Raw genomic sequence first — 22,187 nt, forward strand, 5'->3', positions numbered from 1 at the left:
GCTGTCATGAACGCCTCCTGGCACTTGTTAGTCCATTCCCACTTCTTGTCTTTACATAGCAACCAATGCAGTGGCCTCAGCATCGAGGCTAGGTTCGGTATGAACCATCCATAGTAGTTCAGTAACCCTAGAAAAGAACGCAGCTGGCTGATATTTTCAGGTGCTGGGGCATCCACGATTGCCTTGGTCTTGGACGGTGCCTTGTGAAGGTCTGTGGCATCGATCACATGACCGAGGTACTCAACTGATGCCTGAAAAAAATCGCATTTATCCCTGCGAACTCTGAGTCCGTAATCCCTCAGTCTCTGTAACGTTGTGTCCAAGTTACGCAGATGGTCTTGGTCATCACACCCAGTAACTAAGATATCATCTAAGTAGCACTGGACTCCAGGCAATCCACTAAGGATCTGGTCCATAGCACGTTGGAAAAGCGCTGGAGCTGATGTAATTCTGAAAGGAAGTCGACGATACCTAAATAGGCCCTCGTGCGTCACAATAGTCAGCATTTCTCGTGACTGTTCATCCACATGCATTTGCAGGTAGGCTTGACAGAGGTCGATTGTGCTAAACTTCTGGCCCCCAGCAAGTCCCGCAAACAAATCATCAATATGGGGGAGCGGATATTGCTCCACGGACAATACAGGGTTAACGGTTACTTTAAAATCTCCACATATCCTAACTCCACCCCCTTTCTTGAGCACTGGTACGATGGGCGTTGCCCATTCACTCACGCTGACTGGTTCTAGTACTCCGCTTTCAACTAGGGCTTCTAAGTCAGCCTTGACTTTTGGTCTGATGGCATAAGGTACGGGTCGTGCCTTCATAAACTTGGGTTTGCTATCCTGCTTAATACGAAGCTTCACAGTAATATCTTTCATGCTACCCAGTTCTCCATTAAAGACTTCTGCATGTTTCTTTAAGATGGCGGGTAAGCCTGGATCATTGTGTGACATCATGTAGGCTGATGACCAGTCTAATTTTATTCTCTCCATCCATGAACGTCCCAGCTTTAACTACGTAGAGTGGTAACTTCCTAGTTTGTCCATGCAACTGAACTGTGACCTCAGTGATACCTCTCACGGTTACTCTTTCACCGGTATATGTCTTTAACGCTATGTTAGCTGGCTGAAGTGGAAGGTGCTTTAATGTCTTTTTGTAGACTGTCTCTGACATAAGAGATACTGCTGCCCCGGTATCGATCTGCATTCGCACAGGCTGCCCCTCTAGCAAGGGTGAGACCCAGTAGCCATGCGAATCCCCAGTTACAGTCAGCACGTTCAGTGATAATTCCTCCTCTGACGTGTCACTTGCCTCTGTTTTGTCCTGTTCTACAGAGCGGACATGCTTCTTTGTCTTTTGTCTGAATGTTTTTTTTCTTCCTTCCGTCTTTGACGTTTTCTCTGTGTCCTTTTTATTTCTGCATGCGCGCTGAATATGTCCCTTTTTACCACAGCTGTGGCAATCCATGTCCACACACCAGCATGCAGACGCAAGATGCCCCGTTTTGCCACAACGGAAACATGGCCCTTGACTCTCTGTTCTTACTTTGTGCAGTTTTTCTGTTGCACCCAACTGTTGAGCTTCCTTAGCTGCCAATTCCATGGAAATACTGATTTCAATGGCCTTTTGTAGAGTCAGATTACTCTCCGTTAATAGTCTCTTCTGTATGGCTTCAGTTCTCATACCACACACTAGCCTATCTCTTATATAATCATTTAGCACGTCATTAAACACACAGTGCTCTGATAGTCTTTTTAGTGCAGCTACAAACACGGTCACTCTTTCTCCTTCTTCCTGGTTACACCTGTGGAACCTAAACCTCTCAGCTATGACTAGGGGTTTGGGTGAAAAATGCCCTTTTAGTAGCGCCACAATTTTGCTATATTGTTTAGTCCCTGGTTTATCTGGATGCACTAAAGTATACAAAAGATTGAAAGTCTTTGGTCCCAACACACTTAACAATGTAGGTACTACTTTGTTCCCTCCAATGTCATTTGCTTGTGTGAAGTATTCAAATCGTTCTGTGTATGAGCTCCATTGTTCGACATTCTCATCAAACGGTCCAATGTTACCGATAATTCCAGCCATTTGCCTTCTCTCAGGCTCCTAATTATCATTCACTAAGGATCCTTCCAATGTTGGACTCAACTAAAATCACTCTGTTATTTAGTGCTTCAATTCACAGATCGTTTCACAGTTGAATAAATGTCCTTCCCGATTTACTCACTGCTTTTCCTCCCCTTCCTCAAGTCGTTAGTACCTTATACGCCATCTCGTCTTCCCGCCATTGCAAACTCCTTTATCCTCGAGCCAGCCTCACTTTAATTAACTGTCCACGGTAAAAATAACAGTTTTAAACATGTAAAACCCGACTATCCTCCACACAGCAGAGCCACGTAAGTGCAGATGTCCTCGTCGCCACTTTTGTTAAATCTCAAGAGTTTAATAACCTTGCTGTATAACAATTAAAAGAGTACGCAGGAGACAGAGTTCAGTTAACAGCCATTACTTTCAAGAGAGCTTCTCAACTTTATGCACTCTATTTCCCATAGTGCATTGCACATCACAACTATGGTAAGCTATGTGGGACAATTCAAATACAACATTCAAAATACACAACACCATCCAGGACAAAGCAGCCCACTTGATTAACACCCCATCCACCACGTTAAACATTCGCTCCCTCCACCACCAGCGTACCGTGGCTGCAGTGTGTACCATTTACAAGATGCACTGCAGCAACTCGCCAAGGCTTCTTCAGCAACACTTGAGAAGGTGGTGGTGAGCTGCCTTCTTGAACCGCTGCAGTCCGTGTGGTGAAGGTGCTCCCACAGTGCTGTTAGGGAGGGAGTTCCAGGATTTTGACCCAGCGACGATGAAGGATCGGCGATTTCTTTCCAAGCCAGGATGGTGTGTGACTTGGAGGGGAACTTGGAGGTGCTGGTGTTCCCATGCGCCTGCTGTCCTTGTCCTTCTAGGTGGAAGAGGTCGCGGGTTTGGTGAGTTGCTGCAGTGCATCTTGTAGATGGTGCACACTGCAGCCACGGTACGCCAGTGGTGGAGGGAGTGAATGTTTAAGGTGGTGGATGGGCTTCATCCCGAGAATAAATGAAAAGATCACACATGAAGAATGATCACTTGCCTGCAGGGCTTCCAGTGCCCAGAGAGCTGGGATCCGGTGCAAATAAACAGGCGAGTAAATTGGAAGGAGATTTTTATTTCAATCCATCATATTCTGGCAACTTCGAGAGGGTTTTGTTCCATACTTGTACTGACATCTGCTGGATGAAGGTGGCATTACAATTAATACGCTGCTGAGAAAACAGGGCAAAGGTCAGGTTGACACTGGAATCAGATGACTTGCACTGTCAGGGAATATTCCAACGTTCCGATAGAAGCTGGGAATCTTAGAACAGTCAGAGGCTCTCGGTTATAACCGTTCCAATTTTCTGCTTTCTCCCAACAGAGGGTGGATCTTGACCTTGGGTAATAGTTTAAACCGGTAATAAAACCAGAAAACGCTGGAAATACTCAGCAGGTCAGGCTGCATCTGTGCAGAGAGAACCAGAGTTAACATTTCAGGTCGATGACCCTTCGTCAGAACTGGCAAAGGTTCCAGATCTGACGAAAGGTCATCGACCTGAAACGTTAACTCTGTTTCTCTCTCCACAGATGCTGCCTGACCTGCTGAGTGTTTCCAGCATTTTCTGTTTTCAATTCAGATTTCCAGCATCCGCAGTATTTTACTTTTGTTTTAGTGTAAAACGGGTGTCAGCGAGTCCACAGCCCGTTTACGTCGCTGCCCATTTTTATTTCCATTGATGTCAATCGGAAGAGAATGCAAAACAGACTGCCGCCTCGCTGTCGCCCCCTCATCTCCCCTCTCGATCTTTTTCCAATGATTGTGAATCTATGTCAGCCGTGGCTCAGTGGGCAGCACTCTCTAGGTGGGAGGGGCTAGGAGGGAGCAGGTGCTGCTGGCTGCCTGATTACTGCAGGGAGTTGGAGTGAGCTTGTAAAAAGTTGGTGGTGGGTTGTTGGGTTCTGTTTCAGGTTTTAGGGTATTTTTGGCCCATAAACAGCAGCCAGATGGCTGCTGAGGGGTCCGGAGTGCCGGGCCCCCCAGAGGACACTGTTCCCAAGATGAATTTAATCAGGGGAGTAACTGTTGTTGGAAGGGAGAGAAAAAGGCCCAAAGATTTGGGCCAGGACCCTAGGAGGTTTGGAAAAGAAAACGGTGGTGGTTCAGTGCGAGGATAAGGATAAGGAGATACGAGCTTGGGATATTATCCAAGCGGTACATGAGGACTGCGGCGAGGGAAGCTGCTTTGCCTGCCGACCAAAGCCGGATGTTGGGTTCGAGGTGACAGTCAGTGGCCGAGAGGAGGTGGAAAGACTTTTACTCAGTTTGAAGGTTGGTGATAAGTTCTTGGAGGTATCTCTGCTATATTCGGAAGAGGTGCTGGTCTCATTCTTAAACTTGCCAGTTGAGGACGATGTGCTAATCAAAAAGTTCGAGTTGTGGGACATTAAAATTTGCTCAGCAATAAACAGGAGATACTGTCCAGGAACACGGGTAGCAGATGGAACCCGTTACGTAAACGTGCGGTTCCCAGAGGGGGTGAAGTCATTACCGTACAGCATGAAATTCGAGACAATGGAAGGAGTGCAGTACTTCTGAGTACTGCATGATAACCAAGTGAAGGTTTGTTATTACTGTCTTGGACATGACCATCTTGTAAGAAACTGTCCAGACTTGTACTGTTATAATTGCGGCGAGTCTGGACACATCGCTCGGAGCTGCAAGGCGGAGAGCTGTGGGGTGTGTCACAAAGACCCCACTCGCTGTGAGGGTGAGGCAGAAGGAAGCCCCTTGAGTGACGAGGAGATGGGAGAAGGAGCAGGAAGTGTGAGTGGAATGGCCGGAGGAGCGGAGCAGGTGGAGGACAGGCTGGTGAATTGAAGGAGAAAAAGAGCGCAGGAAGAGGCAGAAAATTGCAGAGCAGAGAACAGGATGGAGATGGTGAAAAACACACCAAGTACAGTGGAAAAGGACAAAGGCAGCAGAGGGCAGCATGGGTCGAGGGGAGAGTTGAGCCATAATATGGAGGTGGGAAAGGGATTACAGCCACTTAACTGCCTATTAACAGGTAGTTAGCATGCAATTAAGGGGATTATCCCCATTTTACCCACACAAATGCGGGCTTCCCAAAGGCTGTGAACCCCGCCAGGGTCACCAAGGCGAGCAGTGGGTCTGCGGGGGTCGGAGGGGTGCAAAAGTGCGCTGTGAAGGTAAGTGATGGGTGCAAGTGTGGAGAGGTGAGTATGTGAGGTAAGTGGAAAGTATTAGAAAAAGTTTACTTACCTTTGTTTCTTCCTGCAAGCTCCATTCGATGGGGATGCGGAGAGTCTCGCACCTCCGCGGTAGAGATGACAGATGGCTGCTGCCTTCTCCAATGCAACAACCATCTCATTTCTGCTAAAGAAAGAGGTTTTGTGAGTCTTGAATACAAGGACTCATCAAACTGCAGAGAATGTCAGTGTTTGACAGCTTCACAGAGCTGTCAAACGATGACAATTCATCTGTCAAAAAGTTTTGACAGATGAAACGTCATACACTGACGTTCTCAGTAACCAGCTTTCCCTTAATTGGCCTGCTAAACCCGCTGGGCAGGCTTAACAAGGTCAAACAAGGGAAAATAGCGTGGGTTGGCCAGAAGTCAATGGAGGCGGGACTGAAACCCGACAAGTGGGAGTCCCGCCTCCAAAAGCTCCCCATTGGCTAAATCCAGCCCTAAGTTCCGGGTTTTAAAGGAAGAGTGGGAATTAATGAAAGCTGAAAAATGCAAGGGGGCCATTCTCCGTGCAAAGGCTAAAGATGCATTGGAGGGCAAAAGATGCACTAGATATTTTCTAGAGCAAGAGAAGTTGCGACAGAGATTATCATTAATTGGAGAGTTGAAGGTTGGGGAGAAGATCATTAATGAAAGTGTGGAGTTTGTAGAGGTGGCTAGCAGCTTTTATCAAGAGTTATATACAAAAGAATACATTTTCAATTTGGCGATGGAGAAGGTTAGTGCTTTTATTGAAGAGGGTTTAAAGGAGGGTGAGAGAAGCATGTGTTACAAAGAAGTAGGATTAGCGGAAATAAAAGTAGCAATAAGTGGAATGAAGAGGGGCGGGGGGAGCCCAGGATCCGATGGACTAATTGCAGAATTTTATTTTTAAAAATTTGAGATTTTAAGTCCATTGTCCTTAGAGGTTTTTAAGGAGATTAAAATTGAGGGAAGCCTGGCCCCATCTATGAGGAGAGGTGACATAAGCTTAGCTTATAAAAATAAAGGGGATAGAAGGGATCTGAAGAATTGGAAGCCCATCATATTATTAAATGTGGGTTATAAGATCTTGGCGAAGATTATGGCAAATTGTATGAAGGAGGTGTTGCGGCAGATAGTTTAGCCCTCTCGGTCCTATGGAGTCATAGGCCGGGACATCGCTGACTCTGTGGTCTCAATCTGAGATGCGATAGAGCTAATGGAAGAGATTGGGATGGAGGCTTATGTATTAAAGATAGATCAAGAGAAAGCCTTGGATAGGGTCTTTAATGAGTTTTTATTGATGGTTTTGGAAGTATTTGGTTTCAGAGAAAATTTCATTGAGTGGATAAGGGTTTTTTATTCAAACATATTTAGCAGCGTTAAATGTAATGGTTTTTTATCCAAGTATTTTCTGATACAGAGGTCAGTGAGATAGGGTTGTCCCCTCACCCCATTGTTGTACACATTGGTAGCAGAACCATTAGGTTACATGATGCGAAAGAATTAAGGTGTAGTTGGGATTGTGGTTCCCAATTATGGGCTGGTGTCGGTGGTAACATTGAGAAATGGGGTGTCAGTGAGGAAAGCTATGGAGGTAGTGGAGGAATATTGTAGAGCTTCAGGAGCCAGAGTAAATTATAGTAAGTCCCAATGCCTGGTTGCAGGAAGGAGTAGCGGGGAATGGTTGGGGAAAGCCCCTTTAAGGTGGTGGAGGTTTTGGAAGTTCTGGGGCTGCATATGGGGTGCAAGAAAGACAGGGATCAAGTTCCTGGGACATTGGAACCGGTTCTGGGGGAGGTGGGACCAGTTCAAACCGGACGATTTGCACCTGGGCAGGGCTGGAACCAATGTCCTAGGGGGAGTGTTTGGCCCAATTTTCTGGCCGCCGTCGGGCGGCTTTTCATGCAGCCGGGGGCCGAAAATCGGTGAAAAAGCGGGTCGGGACCCGCCTGATTCCCCGCCCCGTCCGACTTTCGGACTGCCGTTTCCGCGCGCCCCGCTTCAGTCCCGGCCGCCGCTGGCGGGGCTGGTCGTCGGAGCACTAACAAGCAATTATCTGCTTGTTGAAGTGGATTTTCCCGTGCCGTTGCGACTTTGGGGCTTTCCCCACCTGAAACCCGCCTGCGGGGAACCCCGCTGCTGAGAGCTGGCATGAAAACAGCTGGCTTGCTTGCTTGCTTGCAGCAGCAGGTCGCTGAGGGCTGAAGAGATTTAAATAGGCAGCATTTGCAGGCTGCAGGACCTTGTTGATCAAGGCTTGGGGGAGCTTTTTGAAGCCTTAGGAGCAGCTGTAGAAAGTTGGCGCCTCGCACACTTCTCCAGTGTGAGCTCCTGGGAAGCCCCTTTCACCACTCTAACTCAGCACCTCCTCAACGGAGGCATCTGCCAGAAGCATGGGAGGCCTTTGGGATGTTCCCTTCCTGGCATTAGAGGATCTCCAACAGCAGAGGCGGCAGCAGCAGAACCAGGAACAGCAGGATGAGCACCAGGCTGCTGCTCACACACCTGAAGCTGCACAGGCCGGAAGTGGCCAGCGCTTGGAAGTGGCTTGAGAGCACCTTGCTGCGCTTTAGGGGGCCAGTGGGACCCGTTTCTGCACTGGCAGTCCTACTCAGAAGGACTTCCATGAAGATCTGGTTTCTCTGTTCAACAGATGGCCAACGCTCCTCAAGAGATGTCATTCTCTTATGAGCACTCACCATGTTTTCCGTACCCTGGCGAGTTATCTCCTGCATGGAGGTTGCCAACCTTTCCATGGTGATGCGTTCATGCGCCAATGACTCCACAAAGGCTCTGCTCATGGTCGCTATGGACTCCTCCATTTGCTCAGCACTCGCAGCGACCCTGGAGACAAAACCTGCCAGAGACTCCTGCATCTGTGCATGGAGATCCATCACCTCTTCTCTTGGGAATGGACCCAGAGGCAGAGGGTCGACATGCAGCGCAGCTCAGCTGAGCTGGCAGAGTCCTGCGCCCTCCGACGAGGACTCTCCACTGCTGTCCCTGTCTCCAGAATCTGCTGAGGCTCACTTGTGAGCTGTGAAACACCAGGTGACAACACTACTCTATGTCCCAAAGGTCCCCCTGAGGTGTGAGTGTCTGCGCTGGTGCTGGGTGCGCTTACGACTGATGCTGCGCCCTCAGAGGTTGGAGCTTCCTCTGAGGAGTCTGGCTGCACAGCCTCTTCCTCCTCCACAGTGAGGATGGGGGCTCTGGATGGTACTGTGGGGGAGTAAAGGAAGGAGATAGAGATGTAATGCCAAGGTTCTGCTGGTGACTCCCAGCGAGTTGGCATCTTCTGACACCTGCATCCATGCACCATTGGTCTCAGTGGGAGACCTCTTCCTCCCTGACCTAGGGAAGAGGACCTCCCTGTGGGCCCTAACCCCATCCAATAATGCCTGCAGTGAAGCCTCGTCGAATTTGAGGGCAGCTCGGCCTCTGCCGCTGGCAGCAGCTGGTGCAGGCTCCTCTGCCATTGTGCAAGAGTGGTTGAGAAGCCTGCAGAGGTGGAGAAGCTTGCTGGACACTTTGAAAGCACCACGAATGATGACATCATAGTGTGGGGATTTCTGACTCGAATTGGACAATTAGCAAGGCTTCCCACATGCTGGGAATTAATTGGCCACTTGAGGGAAAATTGCGTGGAGCTGGCTGACACTTTTTTATGTGTGTCAGAAACCCCACATTCGGGGAAATCCGACCATTCCACACACAAGCCGAACATCGGGGCCTTTGCTAGTGTTCTGGGGGAGGGTTTAAACTAAAATGGCAGGGGGTTGGGAACCTGAGCAGGGAGACAGAGGAAAGGGAAACAAGGATAAAAGCAAAAGATAGGAAGGAGAAAAACAAAAGTGGCAGTCAGAGAAGTCAACGGTTTAAATCAAACGTGGCCACAGTAAATAATAATTCTAATAGGTCTAAGAGCATTAAAAAAACAAGCCTGAAGGCTTTGGGGGAGAAATTCGGTATCGCCCCGGTTGGGGTGCTAGTATTGGCGGTGCGCAAAGATTAGCGCCAGGCGCAAGTTCTCGCCACCTCAAGTGATATTGGGTTGCACCGCCCCTGGAGGTGATTGCGGTGCTAAATCAGGCGCTGCACGGTATTCTTAAGGCGCTAACCCGGCGGCGTGACGCAATTTCTCCGCAGGCGGGCGCAGCGCAGGTGCTGTCAATTATCGATTTCACCCAGACACACTGGCGCCGGCCAGCTCTTAAAGGGCCAGATTGATTCTCATCTGCAGCCACACTCTGCGCCTTGTAGGCCTCAAAATTGGCGGTAACCTACCTGTGGCAGCCAAAACTTCACCCACATGGAGAGGGCCAGGGAGAGAGTGCAGCGCTTCAGCGAGGGGGCATTGGATGCTCTGGTTGATGCGGTGGAGCGCCGGCGATCTGTGCTGTACCCGGAGAATGGCAGGAGGCCTCAACAAACCGAATACCGCAGAGCTTGGAGGGAGATTTCCCAAAGAGTCACCTCCAGCAGCATGGTTCCGAGGACTCCTGTGCAATGCAGGAAGAAGTTCAACGACCTCACTCGGGTCGTCAGGGTGAGTGCCTTTTTCAGAATCATCTTCATCCCTCCATCTGCACCTCCCTTTATGGCCAGAGGGTGTGCAAAGCCCCAATGGCCAGCTGTCATCCAGAACCCATGGCCCTTTCTGGAAACACACACGCACATTCAGCTCAGTGCATAATGTCAGGGCTATTCGACCATGGGAGGCATGTGATACCAGATCAGGCCAGCATAATGTCAGGGCTATTCGACCATGGGAGGCATGTGATACCAGATCAGGCCAGCATAATGTCAGGGCTATTCGACCATGGGAGGCATGTGATATCAGATCAGGCCAGCATGTTTCATCACACCCCGTCCTTTCTCTTGCAAGCCAAGCTGGCGAGTAACCGCAGGCAGCAGCTTCAGACCGGAGGAGGCCGGCCTCACCTGCAGACCCTTACAGACCTGGAGGAGCGAGTCCACCAGATCGTCGCAAGCCGGATGACTGGCCCCGTCGCCTCTGGAGATGCCGACCCCATTGTGGACAGCGATGGTAAGGTCATCACCTTTTTGACCTCTCTCCTTCCAGTTGTTCCCCACACCAGCATGCTTTTTCACTCTCGACCCAATTCAGAGCATTGCAGCACTCATGCATCCCTTGCTGCCACCCTGTCCTTTCACTAAAGCCACTCTTGAACCTCCCTGCTTTCAGATGCTGCATCACCAGCTCGGGAGGCAGGCCCTCAAGCTCCCACTGCGACTGACTCCAGAGGCGACGAGGAGGAGGAAGCCGGAACATCCGCTCAACCCTCAGGCGAGACAGCCCATCTCCAGACTGGGGAGACTCCTTCCCTGGAGGGGAGCGGGGGGCAATGCTCTGAGGAGGACCCAGCTGCAGGAACCAGCGGCCTGCAGCTAACCGAGGGGGGTAGGGAAGCTCGGGGGCCGTCTCCCCGGAGGGCGAGTCGGGCCGCGAGTCCTGCTGCACAGAACGCAGAAGAGGTGCGTGCCCTCGCTGAAATGAGCGCCCAGGCTGGGCTGAGGCACACTGAGCAAATGGCTGTAGTGGGAAGGATGCCTGAATCCATTGAGACACTGGCAAGGAGTGTCCAGGACTTCAGCGCAGCACTGGCAAGGAGTGTGCAGGACTTCAGCGAAGCACTGGCAAGGATTGTCCAGGGCTTCAGCGAAGCAATGGCACCTGCCACGCAAGTGCTGAGTGCTGCCACGCAGTCACTCGCTGGTCTCATGCAGACGCAGATTGAGGCCACGCGAGCACTGACTGCTGCCACCCTTGCTGGATCGGGCAGGATTCCCCGGGGCCCTTGCAGCACCACAGCAGGCCAGCAATCTGTGCGCCAGCCGATTGCTGCGCATGCTGCGGTGCTGCCCCGTCAGAGTGCCAGTGTGTCGGCCGACCAGGGAGCTGCTGTCCACTCTCAGGATGACAGCATTCCTGATGCCACCACTGGCACTTCTCCACTGCAGCTGCCACCACCTGTAGGACAGACTGCTTCTGCCCATGCAGAGTTGGAGCAGTCAGCAGCCGGGCCCTCCATGCCCAGAGCTCGTCCAGGCCGTCCCTCAGGGGCATCTGCGGTTTCAGACAGTCAGCAGGCCTCCACCAGCCTTGCTGCAGCCACTGGGGTCCCATTACGGAGGAGCTGCAGGGCGGGAAGGGACCAATGCCGAAAGGGAAGCAGATCACCATCGAGGGGGAAAATGTAGAAGGTGCTGCTGATTCCTGTAATTTGCTTCATTCAAGGTCGAGGATGCTGGTCTGAGTGTTAGTTATGTTTTGGACAGTCTCCCGGGTGTGAGAGTTGGTTATGTTTTGGACAGTCTCCCGGGTGTGAGAGCCACTTCTGTTTTGGACAGTCTCCCGGGTGTGAGAGTCACTTATGTGGCAGTCTGTATGTTTTGCTTTCTGTTGCCATTGCTTTGTCAGGCGAGAAGGAAGCACATTTTGTACAATAAACAACTTTCTTTATTTACAATGGCCATGTCTGTTCTTTGGACAAATTTTGCCCTTGACCGGCTTAGGGGTAGCAGAATGGTTCCATTCATGTTCTTGGAATGGCAGCAAGCATTCCCTCAGAGGGGCCTAGAAGCGACTTGCTATAAGCCTCTGACGGACAGCCCTTGCAGTTTGTGCCTCCCTCCCGTCTTGGTGCTGCTCCTCCTCCTCCTCCTCCTCTGCTGGTGTTTCAATGTCTGGTGGCATTGGCTGGGCCCTGAGGATTACCAGGTTATGCAGCATGCAACACACAACCACGAGGTGGGAGACTTGCTCAGGCGAGTACTGAAGGGCTCCTCCGGAATGGTCCAGACAGCGGAACCGTTGCTTCAGCACACCGATTGTGTGCTCCACGATGTTCCTGGTCATTTGGTGGCTCTCGTTGTATCATTCTTCAGCTTGGGTGCTGGGCGAACGGACCGGGGTCATCAGCCAGGGGCACAGAGGATAGCCCTTGTCCCCGAGAAGCCAGCCTCCTGGGTGAGCCGGGGCCTCAAAGGTCTGCCACAGAAGTCTGGCGCAGGATGAAGGCATCGTGGCTGCTGCCTGGAAACTGGGCATTCACAGCGAGTATCAGCTGTCGGTGGTCACAGACCAGCTGCACATTCAAAGAATGGAACCCCTTTCGGTTGCGGAAATCCTCCGCATTCTCTAGAGGCACCCGCAAAGCCACATGTGTGCATTCAATGGCGCCCTGCACCATGGGGAAGCCCGCTATCGTAGCGAAGCCCTCTGCCTGTTCTCGCTGCTTGTTCGGGGTCATTGGGAAGGAGATGTACTGCCGTCTCCTTCTAAAGAGGGCATTAGTCACTTGATGGATGCAGCAATGCACCGCGAACTGAGATGTTGACAATGTCTCCAGTAGCGGCCTGAAAGGAGCCACTTGCATAGAAGTTTAGAGCCACAGTGATCCTCACAGCCACCGACAGAGATGTCCTGCACCTTAGTTGAGGCTGCAGATCTGGCTGAAGCAGGTGGCAGAGCTCAGTGACCACCTCCTTACTGAAGCGCAGCCTTCGGAACCACTGCTCCTCCGCCATGTTGATATATGAAAACTGCTGGCGGAAAACCCTGGCAGCGTAAGGTCTCGTGGGGTGACGTCTGTAGGCCCTCCTCTGTCTGGCCATGCCTGCCTCTCTATCCCTGCGTCTCTGTGCCCTGTCAATATGATTGAGAAGCACGACGTTCCCATCCAATGCAGCCCCCATAGTAAGAGCGCACTGAAAGTTAGGCTGTTTGAGAAGCTCACCAACTGCAAAGTGATGTTCAGAAGGCTAAAGTTCCTCTGCCAACGCTGGCTCACTGCAGAAATGGCTCTCCATTTGTCTCTGAGCAATTCTCTCTCTCCAAGAAGTTGTGGTCCAAAAATGGCTACCAAGAATAATCCAGAACAGTCCCCTTTAAAGAGCGCCCCCCGAGCCTGACTGCGACTGGGAAACGTTCCAGGTAACCTGTCCTTGTTAGCACCAGGCGGAACGGAGGGGGGCACCACTGAATTTCCGGTCCGGGGCGCCCCAAAGGCGTTGCACACTGAAATGACGTCATGATCTGCGTGCGCCGGTGAGCGGGCACTAAGGTTTAGCACCGGCGCAAATTGTCCGCTCAATATGGGAAGAGGCGCAGGGTTCGCTGCGCCCGGGTGCTAGTTGGTCAGCGACCCACTTCTCGGACTCTTTAGGCGCTAATGGATCGCACAGCCAACCGAATTTTTCCCCCTTTGTGTCTTAATGTGAGGAGCATTCGTAATAAGGTGGATGAATTGGCTGCGCAAATAGAGGTGAACGAATAAGATTTGGTTCGGATTACGGAAACGTGGCTCAAGGATGGCCAAGACTGGGAACTCAACATCCAGGGGTATTCGATATTCAGGAAAGATAGGCAAAAAGGAAAGGGAGGTGGGGTAGCATTACTGGTTAAAGAAGGGATTAACACAATTGTAATGAAGGATATTAGCTCTGATGATGTGGAATCTGTATGGGTAGAATTGAGAAATACTAAGGGGAAAAAAACATTAGTGGGAGTGGTATATAGACCTCCAAACAGTAAGGTGGAGGTTGGGGATGGCATTAAAAGGGAAATTAAAGAAGCGTGCAATAAGGGCACAGCAGTCATTATGGCTGACTTTAATCTACATATAGATTGGGCTAACCAAATTATTAACAATACTGTGGAGGAGGAATTCCTGGAGTGTTTACGGAATGGTTTCCTGGACCAATATGTCGAGGAACCAACCAGAGATCAGGCCATCTTAGACTGGGTATTATGTAGCGAGAAAGGATTAATTAGCAATCTTGTTGTACGAGGCCCCTTGGGTCGGAGCGATCATAATATGATCAAATTCTTCATTAAGATGGAGAATGAATTAGTTGACTCAGAGACTAGGGTCCTCAATTTAAATAAAGGAAACCACGATGGTCTGAGGAGCGAGTTGGGTAGGATTGACTGGGGAATGTCACTCAAAGGGTTGACGGTGTATAGCAATGTCAAACATTCAAAGACCGAATGGATGAACTACAGAATTTGTTCATCCCAGTTTGGCATAACAATAAAACAAAAAAGGTGAATCAACCATGGCTAACAAGGGAAATTAGGGATAGCATAAGATCCAAGGAGAGGACATATAAATTGGCAAGAAAAAGCAATAATCCTGAGGATTGGGAGCAGTTTAGGATTCAACAAAGGAGGACAAAGGAATTAATTAAGAAAGGGAAAATAGAATATGAGAGTAAGCTTTCAGGGAACATAAAAACTGACTGTAAAAGCTTTTATAGATATGTGAAGAGAAAAAGATTGGTGAAGTCAAGCGTAGGTCCCTTGCAGTCAGAATCAGGGGAATTTATAATGGGGAACAAAGAAATGGCAGACCAACTAAATACATATTTTGGTTCTGTCTTCACAAAGGAGGACACAAATAACCTCCCAGTGATGCTGGGGTACATAGGGTCTGATGAAAGGGTGGAACTGAAAGAAATCAGTATTGTAGGGAAATTGTGTTAGGAAAATTGATGGGACTGAAGGCCGATAAATCCCCAGGGCCTGATAATCTACATCCCAGGGTACTTAAGGAAGTGGCCCTAGAAATAGTAGACGCATTGCTGGTCATCTTCCAGAACTCGATAGACTCTGGAACAGTACCCATGGATTGGAGGGTAGCTAATGTTACCCCACTATTCAAAAAAGGTGGTTGAGTAAAAGCGGGGAATTATAGACCGGTAAGCCTGACATCGGTAGTGGGGAAAATGCTAGAGTCCATTATAAAAGATGTAATAGCAGAGCACTTGGAAAGCAGTGACAGGATCGGACAAAGTCAACATGGATTTACAAAAGGTAAATCATGCTTGACTAATCCACTGGAATTTTTTGAGGATATAACTGGTAAAATAGATAAGGGAGAACCAGTGGATGTGGTGTATTTGGACTTTCAGAAGGCCTTCGATAAGGTCCTGCATAAGAGATTAGCGTGCAAAATTAAGGCACATGGGATTGGGGGCAAGGTATTGACTTGGATAGAGAACTGGTTGCCGGACAGAAAGCAAAGAGTTGGAATAAACGGGTCGTTTTCCGAGTGGCAGGCAGTGACTAGTGGGGTACCGCAAGGATCGGTCCTAGGACCCCAGCTGTTCACAATATATATTAATGATCTGGATGAGGGAATTGGATGTAATATCTCCAAATTTGCAGACGACACAAAGCTGGGTGGGAGGGTATGCTGTGAGGAGGATGTCGTGAAACTCCAGTACAATTTGGACAGGTTGGGTGATTGGGCAGAAACATGGCAAATGCACTATAATGTGGATAAATGTGAGGTTATCCACTTTGGTGGCAAAAACAGGAAGGCAGATTATTATTTGAATGGCAATAGATTGGGAGAAGGGGAAGTGCAAAGAGACCTGGGTGTTCTTGTGCACCAGTCGCTGAAGGTAAGCATGCAGGTGCAGCAGGCGGTTAAGAAGGCAAATGGTATGTTGGCCTTCGTAGCAAGAGGGTTCGAGTACAGGAACAAGGATGTCTTGTTACAGTTGTACAGGGCCTTGGTGAGACCGCACCTTGAGTATTTTGTGCAGTTTTGGTCGCCTTATCTGAGGAAGGATGTTCTTGCCATGGAAGGAGTGCAGCGAAGATTCACCAGGCTGATACCTGGGATGGCAGGAATGACGTATGAGGAGAGATTGTGTCGATTGGGCTTATACTCACTGGAGTTTAGAAGATTAAGAGGGGATCTCATCGAAACCTATAAAATTCTGTCAGGACTGGACAGACTAGATGCAGGAAGGATGTTTCTGATGGCCGAGGAGTCCAGAACCAGGGGTCATAGTCCATGGATAAGGGCAGGCTCGAAGGGCCGAATGGCCTACTCCTGCTCCTATCTTCTATGTTTCTATGTTTCTATGGATCGATTAAATTGGGAACCAAAGGTTATGAAAATTAAAAAGATTTTGGGAAGATGGGAAAGAAGGTGGTTGAAAGTGCAAGGAAGAGCAACAGTGGTGTCCACTCTCCTGCTATCTCAGCTATGGTACTTATTGACGGTGGAGGATATTCCTGAGTGGGCGGAAAAGTCCATCCGAGAGGCTTGGGTGAGGTTTTTATGCGAAGGGAAACCAGCCTTGGTGGCTTACAATACCATCATTGGACGGAGAAATCAGGGAGGACTCAATTTCCCAGATACTGATTTGAAGAAAAAATCCTTTAGAATCAAATGGGTGAAGAGATTTCTTCAGAAGTCAAATACAAGTTTTTGGAAGAGTTGTTTTGAGCATTTTTTTTTAATGAAGTGAGATAGGAGGGCAGGGGATATTGTATATGGAATATGTTTTTGAAATCGATTAAATATTTCCCGAGGTTTTATAAGGGGGTTGTAGAGACTTGGGCCCAATTTTATAAAAGTGTGCAGTTTATGCCCAAGGGGGCTGAGGAATTTTTAGGATGGGACTCTTCACTGGTGTTATGTCCGCAGTTAAATGACTTTAAGTACTATGTTAGACAGTTGTGTGAGGTTTTTTTGCTGGGTGGGGACCGAAGAGTGAGAATGGGAATCCCGTGGGATTCAATTTTGAGATGGGGATTGCAGGAGAGTCTGCCCGAGTCTAGCGGAACAGCAATTAATTTAATGTTCAGTTAGGCTAGATTCGTGATTGTGCAAAGAAGGAATGCTCTGGTATTTAACGGGAGGAGAATGAATCTAAAAGAGTATTTTAAATATAAGCTAAAAGATCATTATAAGGCTCTGTGGATGTTTTATTCAGAAAGGAATTTAAAGATAGTATTTTATGATCAATTCTTAAAACACAATCGATTAGTATATGTTATGGGAGACAAATTAAACTTCAGGTTTTGATGTTAATATGTGGTGGAGGAATGGCTGTGCAGAGCGGCGGAATGGATTTGAATGATACAATGGAATGATCGCCATGTTGTAAATGTTCTTAATGTTGAATAAATTATATAATTTTTAAAAAGTGGGCAGCACACTTGCCTCTGAGTCAGCAGGTTGTGGGTTCAAGTTCCACTCCAGGGACTTGAGCACGTAAAGCTAGGCTGACACTCCAGTGCAGTGCTGAGGGAGTGCTGCACTGTCAGAGGTGCTGATGTTCAGATGAGACATTAAACTGAGGCCCCGTCTGCTCTCTCAGGTGGACGTAAAAGATCCCATGGCACTATTTTGAAGCAGGTGTCCTGCCCAATATTTATCCCTCAACATAACACAAACAGATTATCTGGTCGTTCGCACATTGCTGTTTGTGGGGCCTTGGTGGTGCAAATTGGCTGCTGTGTTTCCTACTTTACAACAGTGACTACACTTCAAACATACTTCAGTGGCTGTAAAGCACTTTGAGATGTCCGGTGGTCATGAAAGGCGCTATGTAAATGCAGGTCTTTCTTTTTCTGTGACCTCTGGTTATTGACCCACTCGCCAGAGGGAATAGTTTTTCTCTATTTACTCGATCAAAACCTCCCATCATCTTGAAAGCCTCTATTAGGTCACTTTGTAACCTTCTCTGTTCCAAGGAGAACAATCCGAACATTTCCAACCTCTCCTCATAACTGAAGCCCCTCATCCCTGGTAACATCCTGGTAAACCTCCTCTGTCCCCTTTCTAAGGCCTTTACATCTTTCCTGAAGTGTGGGCCACAGGATTGTCCACAATACTCCAGCTGAGGCCTAGCCAGTGGTTTATAAAGTTCGAGCCTGATCTCTTTGCTTTTATATTCTGGGCCTCTATTTATAAACCCAAGTAACCCATTGGCTCTTTTAACCACCTGATCAACTTGCCCTGTCACCATTAAGGATTTGTGTGTATGGACACCAAGGTCTCTCTGCTCATCTACACTTCTCATAATCGTGCCATTTATAGTTTACTGTCTTTACATATTCCTCCCAAAGTGTATCACTTCACACTTCTCCACATTGAACTCTATCTGCCGTGCTTCACCCATTTCACCATCCTGTCTGTGTCATCCTGAAGTCTGTAACTATCCTCATCACTATCTGCAACGTTGTCAAGTTTCGGATCATCTGCAAACTTTATAACGCTGCTCGCTACACCCGAGTCTAGGTCATTTGTACAAATTGAAAAGAGTAATAGACCCAAAACTGACCCTTGGGGAACAGCACTCAAACCCCGTCCCAGTCTGCAAAAAAATCCATCCACCACCCTTAGCTTCCTGTCACTGAGCCATTTCTGTATTCATACTGACACTTTCCCCTTAATTCCAGGGGCTTCCATCTTCTTAACAAGCCTCCTGTGCAGCACTTTGTCAAATACCTTCTGAATGTCCATATATACAACATCTACTGCACTACCTTGATCAACCTTCCCTGTCCATATATCCAACATCTACTGCACTACCTTGATCAACCTTCCCTGTCCATATATACAACATCTACTGCACTACCTTGATCAACCTTCCCTGTCCATATATACAACATCTACTGCACTACCTTGATCAACATTCCCTGTCCATATATACAACATCTACTGCACTACCTTGATCATCCTTCCCTGTCCATATATACAACATCTACTGCACTACCTTGATCAACCTTCCCTGTCCATATATACAACATCTACTGCACTACCTTGATCAACATTCCCTGTCCATATATACAACATCTACTGCACTACCTTGATCAACCTTCCCTGTCCATATATACAACATCTACTGCATTACCTTGATCAACTTTCCCTGTCCATATATACATCTACTGCACTACTGATGCGCTATCAATTCTAATATAAGGCTGAGCAGAGTTCAGAACGACAGGCTTTTATTAACTACTGAATTGCACTTCAAACAGATCAGGACTATGCCTCTAGTGGACGACCGAATGCCAGAGAGCTGCCATGCGGCCGTCCTTATACCAGGTAGCCAAGGGCGGAGTCAGCTGAGGCATAGTCAGGCATAACAGTGAAACAAGAGTGAACGACAACAACAACAACAACAACAATAGTGAACACAGTGAACGACAGTGGTTTACCACATTCACCCCTCGTTTAAAATGAAGTCCGGCGGGGTGAAGTGTATCAAAAGTTCGAGTAGGCGAGTCTGTCGGGCGGCCTCGTTTGCCGTCGAGATCTTCGTGGCGACGGTTGCGATGGTACAGCTTCCAACGACGCGTCTTGAACAGGTTCGAGCACCGGCGTATCGTCCCCTTTGGTGGGTGGGCGAGTGGACTCCGGCTGGTCCTGGGGTCGCGACATGCCGTCTACTGGGGTGGAATGGACAGGGGTGAGAATTGGGTCTACTGAATTTTGGGCCGTGTCGAAGGGGGTCGTGGTGGAGGGCAATGGTGACAGGTCAGTGGACCCCGAGGGTATGCGTCCAACTGGGTGTACTTGTTGATAGTCTGGCTGTAGTCGATGACCAGGCGCTGCTTGTTGCTGGTCTTAACGACTACCACCTGAGCTCGCCAGGGGCTGGTACTATCCTCAATAATCCCCTCTTTCAGGAGCCGCGTCACCTCAGATCTTATGAAGGATCTGTCCCCGGTGCTGTATCGCCTGCTCTTTGTGGTGATAGGCTTGCAGTCGCGGGTGAGGTTAGCGAACAGGGGGGGGGGGTGATTTTGAGGGTGGAGAGACTACAGGTGGGCCGCGGCGGGCAATTTAAAAACTGCTGGTTGCAGACAGTGAGCGGGGGAAGAGGTCCACCGTATGTCAAGGTGACACTCTTAAAGTGACAATGAAAGTCCAACCCCAGCAGAACGGCAGCGCAGAGATGTGGCAGGACGAATAGCTTTACATTTTTATAAACGGAGCCCTTCACCGAGAGGGTCACTACGCAGTAGCCGCCGACGTCTGCTGAGTGAGATTTTGAGGCCATGGAGATCCGATGGCACGTTGGCCGGACCGAGAGGGAATAATGCCGTACTGTATCAGGGTGTATGAAGCTCTCCGTGCTCCCAGAATCAAAAGGGCAAGTTGTGGCGCGGCCATTTACCTGGATGTCCATCGTGGACCTGGCTAGCTGATGGGGTCTGGATTGATCCAGCGTAATGGAGGCCGCTGTGGAGTCGGGAGCGTCGCTGTAGAACCCCGGTGAGGCGGTGGGTGAGTCGGGGGCCCGTTGGCAGAATGGCGGACAAAATGGCGGCGTCGGAGAAGAAGGACAAAATGGCGGCGCCCATGACGATCCCGATCCCTACGAGGCTGGAGGAAGGCAAGACGGCCGCTCCCACAAATCGCACGCGGCGCTGCTGGAGGTAGGGATCTTCTGACTTCTGCAGACGCCAGCGTAGTGTCCCTTCTTACCGCAGGCAGAGCAGACCGCGTTTTTCGCCGGGCAGCGTGCCCTGGGGTGTTTGGTTTGGCCACAGAAATAACATTTCTGGCTCGGGCGGGACATCGCTGCAGCAGTTGGGGCCGGGGCCCGGGGCTTCGCCGCGTCCCAAGATGGCGGCGGCTGCGACATCCACGAGGCGGCCGCGCGGTCCGGGGAGTAGGCCTCCATGTTCCGATGGGCTACGTCAAACGAAAGGGTGAGTGAAATCGCCTTCTTCAGGTCGAGCTCGCTACTTTCCAGCAGTCGCTGCCGTGTGTGAGTGGACCTGAGGCCCGCAACGAGGGCGTCCCGGATGAGCTCCTCCGTATGTTCCGTGGCTGATACTTGCTTGCATTCACAGGCTCGGCCGAGTTCCTTCAGCGCCCGTATATATGCTTCTGTGGGTTCCCCGGGCTGTTGTTTGCGAGACCCCAGGAGATGTCTTGCGTAAACATAGTTGACCGGGCGTGCATATTGCTCCTTCAAAATGTCGATAGCCCCCTGGTAGCTCGTAGCGTCCCGGATAAGGGCAAAAGCTCGGTGGTTTACTTTAGAATTCAGCACCCTGAGCTTGGCGGCGTCGGTGGCGACGGTCTCGCCGGATGCAGCCAGAAAGGACTCAAAACAGTTCAACCAGTGCGAGAACTTAGCAGTCGAGTCCGGTTCTTGCGGGTCGAGTTCCAGGCACTTGATCTTAAGTATCTGCAGCATCGTTATTATTTTATTTTTTTTGTCAGTAGTTAATAAAATTGATGCGCTATCAATTCTAATAAAAGGCTGAGCAGAGTTCAGAACGACAGGCTCTTATTAACTACTGAATTGCACTTCAAACAGATCAGGGCTATGCCTCTAGTGGACGACCGAATGCCAGAGAGCTGCCATGCGGCCGTCCTTATACCAGGTAGCCAAGGGCGGAGTCAGCTGAGGCATAGTCAGGCATAACAGTGAAACAGGAGTGAACGACAACAACAACAACAACAATAGTGAACACAGTGAACGACAGTGGTTTACCACAACTACCTTGATCATCCTTCCCTGTCCATATATACAACATCTACTGCACTACCTTGATCAACTTTCCCTGTCCATATATACAACATCTACTGCAATACCTTGATCAACCTTCCCTGTCCATATATACAACATCTACTGCACTACCTTGATCAACCTTCCCTGTCCATATATACAACATCTACTGCATTACCTTGATCAACCTTCCCTGTCCATATATACAACATCTACTGCACTACCTTGATCAACCTTCCCTGTCCATATATACAACATCTACTGCACTACCTTGGTCAACCTTCCCTGCCCATATATACAACATCTACTGCACTACCTTGGTCAACCTTCCCTGTCCATATATACAACATCTACTGCAATACCTTGATCAACCTTCCCTGTCCATATATACAGCATCTACTGCAATACCTTGATCAACCTTCCCTGTCCATATATACATCTACTGCACTACCTTGATCAACCTTCCCTGTCCATATATACAGCATCTACTGCAATACCTTGATCAACCTTCCCTATCCATATATACAGCATCTACTGCAATACCTTGATCAACCTTCCCTGTCCATA

The sequence above is a fragment of the Somniosus microcephalus genome, chromosome 31, assembly GCF_052327205.1.
Source record: "Somniosus microcephalus isolate GS21.2 chromosome 31, FLI_Smic_1.0, whole genome shotgun sequence".
NCBI lineage: Eukaryota > Metazoa > Chordata > Chondrichthyes > Squaliformes > Somniosidae > Somniosus > Somniosus microcephalus.